The sequence below is a fragment of the Drosophila santomea genome, chromosome 2R (genome assembly GCF_016746245.2).
Source record: "Drosophila santomea strain STO CAGO 1482 chromosome 2R, Prin_Dsan_1.1, whole genome shotgun sequence".
Taxonomy (NCBI): Eukaryota; Metazoa; Arthropoda; class Insecta; order Diptera; family Drosophilidae; genus Drosophila; species Drosophila santomea.
The window spans coordinates 1,396,364-1,403,068 of NC_053017.2; the positions used below are offsets into that span (position 1 = coordinate 1,396,364).

General features: G+C 46.3%; 1 pseudogene; it reads left to right on the top strand.

The window, feature by feature from the left end:
• Positions 1-599: 599 nt before the first annotated feature.
• On the top strand, positions 600-6,465 carry LOC122756418 (annotated as a pseudogene).
• Positions 6,466-6,705: the final 240 nt, after the last annotated feature.

Here is a 6,705-nt window from a genome sequence, read left to right on the forward strand (position 1 = left end):
GGCGTAAAGACGAGCTAAGCATCAATCTCAGCAAATGTCAATAAGCGCAAAAGGTAGTTAATTTTATCAGCTTTAGCCATTTTCAATTATGCTTGTACTGAAACTATCAGCCAACTAGGCTGCTTCTTGGGCGTTATAAACTACTATCGCAGATGCCTACCCCGGTCTTCGCACACTCAGGCACCGCTGTCCGAGCTGCTAAGGAATGTAAAGAAGAACGACAAACGACATCCTCAGGACTACAGAACTCATATCAGCCTTTGAGAATTGCAAGCAGAGAATAGCAGACGCAGCTCTCTTATCCTTTCCTGCATCGAAACCTGAACTGCAACTGGCTTGTGACGCATCGGACCTCGCAATCGGAGCAGTTCTGGAACAACGCACTAGTCATGACTGGCAACCTCTAGGATATTTCTCCAAGAAGCTCAGCAACACTAAGAGAAATTACTCCACGTACGACCGGGAGCTTCTTGCCATATACGAGTTAGACACCTCGTCGATGCACGCATTTTTGTGATCAAGACTAATCACAAGCCATTTGTATACGCATTCCAACAGCGGCCTTCACATAAAAGGAACTGGAAAAATGCACTAACACGATGCCCACCGCGGCGCAGCTCGAGGAGAAGCACGCCTCGGATGCTGAATTGGCACGCATCTTGCAAGGAACTACTTCCCTAAAGCTCAAGAAAGTTTGTTTCGGTGGAGAATTTTCGATATACTGTGACGTATCCACACCAAATCTCCGTCCTTTTGTACCGCAATCACTTCGCAAACAGGCTTATTCATATATCCACAATCTATCTCATCCCAGTGGGCGAGCAATTGCCCGTCAAATCTAATAGAAATTTGTCTGGCTTTCGATGTCCTCAAATTTTGTAGATTTTGTCTCCAATGCCACCGCTTTTCAAATCGTCCTTGAAGTGCAGCAATGGCACGCCGTGGCCTCAACTATTGCCATCTGTGCTACTTGGACTTCGTACATAAAAAAAAGACGAAAAAAAATTTGCAGCTGAGATGTTGTATCGAGTACCAATTCACTGCCAAACGAATTCTTCGCCAACATGGATAAAACTGTATCCCACTCCTCAAAGGACTTACGACTTACTTAGGACTTACAAAGGACAACACCTAATAATTAAGTGTCATTCTCTCGATACTGACTTGTAGTACGCGCTTTTCACCTCTTTCCCTAGACCTAGGTTACAGCCAAGCCGGAAACGGTCTTTTCCGTTTTGGCCGATCAACTGTAAGCTTGTACCAGTATCAAGTATCAAGTGTTTTATAAAGTGTCGCAGGAATGATAAAGTTATTTCACTTCATATAATCATCGAAGGCAACGGAGAAGGTTGTTTTTTTCTGAGCGGAGTGGCAGGAGGTAGCATAGGTAAGTCTGAGAGTTATAGTATCCCGGGGGGCCAGAATCTAATTCCCAGGATATTCTTTTATTGGGCAAAAATAGAAGAGACCTATTTCGCCAAAATTCAGCAAAAGCCAGGATTGGAACAAAAGATAAGCGAATTCAGATTAAGCTTGCGGCTTCATTTTGAAGCGCAGCGTTTTCTACGTGTGCACCGGGACCAAGAGTGAGTGGAGAAGGGGCTAGAAGGATAATAAAAAAATTTTTAATCTGTCCCTAACCCCGATCGCGGGGTGGTCGAGCAGAGGGTGAAGAAAAGTCAGAAAAAAAGACAAAATGAGATTGAGAAACGATTGCATATTATTTTGTTCATTGTTTTTTTGTTTAAAGTTTATTTTTGTTTTGTTTTAAATTTATTTTATTTTAAGTTTAGCCATGAGTGAAAAGTGATATTACCATTTCTTTACGTCACACCAAAATCTTTTGTCTGAAAATCTTTTCGCTGGTCACTCCAAGTCAGCTGTCCAATTTGTCTAAGCTACGGCGTTTCCACTTCGTAAATTTTACACCACTTTCACACCCGTTACATCCTATACGGTCTTTTTCCGCTGCTTTCTACCGTTCACGGCAGCAATCTTAAACTTAAGTGCAGTCTCCAAAACCGCTTCCTTTCCATTTCGCCTTTCTTCGATTATGCCCATCGGGACTATAAAAAGAAATTGTCCGCTGACAAACCCAGGTCTATTTTTTCACCACAAGGGCCGAAGAGTCCAAGAATTTCAAGCATTTCGCCTGCGCAGATTTCCGACGACTGTGCTACTCCATCCAAAGCCACAGTACAGCGCATAGCTAAAAATATGGCTGCTTCCGATCTAGCGCTAGCCAAATTTATTTCGGTTTCTGACCGCACAATCAAATTTGAGGCTCAGATCAACACTCCAGAATCTGCTGCTCCAACCGTCACTATGCTTAGCGTCCGTCGCGACCAAGTCTGAATCCTATGGGACAAGGTGTTGGCCAGCTCGTTGATAAAATCGAACAGGGCGCGTCTCAGTCCATCCCAGCCGCGAACGCTGCGCCCCAGGCCTGCATGCGATACAGAAGTTTTCGCAGGCGATTATCTTCGCTGGCCGACTTTCCGGGATCTTTTCACTGCTATTTATATAAATAATCCACAGCTGACTGCGGTGGAAAAGTTAATCCATTTAAATGCCAAAACAAGTGGCGACGCGCATGCCATCGTTTCGATTTCGCCTCTCACCAACGAGGGTTTTCGCTCTGCGTCGGAGAACATAACAGAGCGTTTCGAAAATAAACTATTGTTGGTAAACAGTCAATTGAAAATCCTTTTAATGTGCAGTCGATACCACAGGAATCTGGGGCGGCCTTGAAGGTACTGCAAAGTACTGTTCAAGGTTGCTTGACTGCCTTAGAAATGTCAGGCATCAACATTGAGAACTGGGACTGCCTGCTGGTATATCTGTGTTCATCCAAGCTCCCGAAGATAACTCTCTCCTAATGGGTAAAGCTGAACACCTTCCTCACAGAACGCCATCGAACCCTAGAGGCCATCGATGATGTGAGACCGCCCGTACCAAGTCAGTCACACTCCAAAGCAATGAATTCAAGTGGGCCTTCTACGAGACGAAAGTGGCTCCAAAAACTAAATGTTGCGACTTGTGCAACAAGGAAAACCATCCTGTCCGTGTATGTCCGCGTTTTCTCCAAATGTCGGTTGACTACCGGTCAGCCTACATTAAACGGAAGCAGTTATGCTTAAACTGCTTTGCAAAGGGACATCAGCTCCGTGAGTGCAAAAGCACGCACAATTGTTTTACCTGCCGTAGTCGGCATCACACGTTGTTGCACCGATACAACCACTTTTTAAGCAATTCAATTCCTTCGAATCTTGCTAGGCCAATTTCTGCTAATCAAGCCAATTTCGTTCCTAATGAGCAAGCCGGTGTTCATAATTATTTCGCCACGGGCTCAAGAGCTATCCTTCTTGGCACTGCCGTGATCAATATTTCCCATCTGGGCACTAAATTTAAGGCACGTGCCCTGATCGACTCCGGATCAGAGGCAACATTCATAACCGAGCGACTGTTCAATCTAATTAGATTGCCATTCCAGGTGGTTCAAGCCCAAGTCTCAGGCTTAAACCAAACAGTAGCAGCTCAGTCCAAGGAGCTCTGCAGTTTCACCATCCGATCTCCGACTAGGCCCGCGTTGCAGTTGGAGACGACGGCCTATGTCCTCCCTCAACTAGCCGGAAATCTGCCTTCCTACCCAGTTCCGCAAAATTTCCTTCGGGATCTTCTTTATGAGAGCGCACAAATAGATGTCCTTATCGGAGCCGACATTCTGCCTTCGGTGCTTCTGAGTGGAGCAAAAACCAACATCTGTGGCTTTCTCTTGGGGCAAGAGACCATTTTCGGCTGGGTATTAACCGGGCCAGTGTCAGCCTCAGCACAAAGCTGAATTTCCTCCTTTTCGACGCAGATCTCCCACGCGTACGATAATTCACTGGATGAACTACTCACAAAATTTTGGGAGGTGTAGAATATACCAATAAAGTTGGTAAAGGAATCCGATTCCATGTGCGAGAAGAATTTCCTTCAAACGACCACGAGAGACGAGTGTGCCACATCACGCCGTCTTAAAACCGGAGAGCGTAACTACTAAACTCCGTGTAGTATTCAATGCCTCCATCCCTTCATCGAATGTTACCAATTTAAACGATATCCTTCATGTCGGCCCTGTCTTACAGTCCGACTTGACCATTCAAATTCTGAAGTGGCGCTATTTCCGATACGTGTTTAGCGCCGATATCGAAAAAATGTATCGGTAGATCCGAAGCCCACTCCATTTTAACGAATACTTTTCCGAAACAATAGAGGGAAAATAAGAGATTTCGAATTGAAAACAGTAACCTTTGGAGTCGATTGCGCGCCTTTCCTAGCCATCCGAGTACTGCAGCAGCTAGCAGCTGACGTAGAACTCAGCCATCCAAAAGCTAGCATTATCATTCGAAATTTCGTGTATGTGGATGATGTTCTAGCCATAGCGGACTCCACGGATGCAGCTCAGCTCATGACGCTCTGAATTCCGCCTGATTTCCATTGAGGAAATGGACCTCCAACCAAAGGAAGTTTTATCGGCCATTCAGAGCGACCATCTCTTAAATACTGATTTTTTCGAGATCGATGCAAAAAGCACTGCCAAAACCCTCGGTATTCGCTGGAAGGCAACTTCCGACGAATTCTTCTTCGTTCGTTCCTTCACAAAACGCCAAGTCCTGTCCCAAATTGCCAAATTGTTCGACCCTGCAGGCTGGTTAGCGCCGTTTATCGTTCGAGCTAAAATTTTCATGCAGGAGATTGGCTACAGTTGCTTGGGTGGGACGAAGACATTCCAAATGAGTTTTTTCAGCGATGGCTAAATTTTCTGCAAAGTTATTCGGTTTTAGAGCAGATACGCATTCCACGCTGGCTCTCGTTTCATCCTGATTTCAAGGTCGAGCATCATGGCTTTTGCGATGCATCGCAAAAGGCTTATGGGGCGGCAATATATGTCCGCGTAGAAGTGGGCAGCACCATTATGGTGCAACTACCACTAAACGCGAAGACCCGGGTAGCACCAGTCAAAACGGTTTCGCTCCCAAGACTGGAGCTGTGCGGAGCGTTATTGCCGTCCGAAATGGCTGCAGCCATCATTCCACAGATGCCTACGATCAATTCCGAACTTTACTGCTGGACGGACTCCACAATAGTGCTTCCATGGTTAAGCAAGCCAGGGTGCCAGTGGACCACATTTGTAGCCAATAGGGTGACGAAAATCGCCCAGGCCCCAAAAACAGAAAATTGATCTCATGTTCAATCTGAGCATAATCCAGCAGACCTGGCAAGTAGAGGAGTTTCCCTCCAAGATCTAGCCAATAGCCAGTTATGGTGGCACAGACCGACTTGGTTGCAAAATCCAGGCAGCCAATGGCCAACTCAGGTCGACAACGCTCCGGTGACCGATCTGGAGAAGCGTGCTCTGAAAGTCCATCTCGCAAAAGCTTATTCTGAAGAGTGTTTGGAATGTTTTTCCAAGCTTGAGAAAGCACTACGGGTCCTCGCTTATGTTCATCGCTTCATACAGCGATGCAGGAAGCGGACATCTCCATCTGATGTGCACCTGCTGGCCACTAATATCGCCGCCGCCGAGCGGTTCCTAATTTCGAACACTTAGCGCAGAGAATTACCTGTGGAATATCACTGCCTAAGTGAAAAGCGCACAGTGCCAAGTTCCAGTTCCATCCTAAGCATGAACCCTTTTCTAGATCCGCAAGGACTGATCAGGGCGTGCCGTCGTGTGGCGGCTTCCGAAAGCCTTCAATACAATGAAAGGCATCGAGTGATTCTTCCGTATAACTGCCTGCTTTCTCGCCTCCTTGCGAATTTCACACATCGCAAACCTCTCCATGGTGGTAACCAGCTAATGGTGCGCCTCTTCCGGTCAAAATACTGGATTCCGAGAATTAAGAACCTGATGAAAGCAGTAGTTAATTCGTGCAAGGTATGTATGATCCACAAAAAGCGGTTGCAAAGCCAACTGATGGGTGTCCTGCCCAGAGAAAGAGCATCGTTCTCCCGACCATTCACGTATACTGGCATGGATTACGCCGGTCCGTTCGATATAAATAACTATACGGGAAGAGCACGTCTTATCACAAAGGGGTATGTGTTAGTTTTTGTTTGTTTCTCCAATAAGGCCATCCATTTAGAGCCTACATCTGACTTTACGACCGAAAAGTTTCTTGCCGCTTTCGCTCGTTTTGTATCCAGAAGAGGGTGTCCACGTCAAGTCCAGTCAGACAATGGCAAAACCTTTGTTGGCGCTGCCACCCTGCTTTTCCGCGATTTCCTTCAAGCCGTAAAAGAGTCGGTGACGGATGCCTTAGTCATCAAGAGATGCAATGGCAATTTATTCCTCCGGGGGCACACCATATGGGAGGCCTTAAGGAGTTTTAAGACGCTATTTTACAAATGCACTGCCACACGAAAATACACGTTCGAAGAGCTCTCCACGCTCTTGGCAAAAATAGAAGCGTGCCTTAACTCCAGGCCACTCTCTCCTATGTCTGAGGATCCGACAGATTTGCTGGCCCTGACGCCAGGTCATTTCCTTGTCGGGGGATCCCTTATTTCCACGGTGGAACCCGAAGTAAAGGCAAAAACGAAATCCATTCTAAATCGGTGGCAGCATTTGAAGACTTCCCATCAGCAGTTCCGTGTGCGATGGAAAGAAGAGTACTTCAAAGAACTCCATAAGCGCACTAAATGGCAGGCCCCAACCAA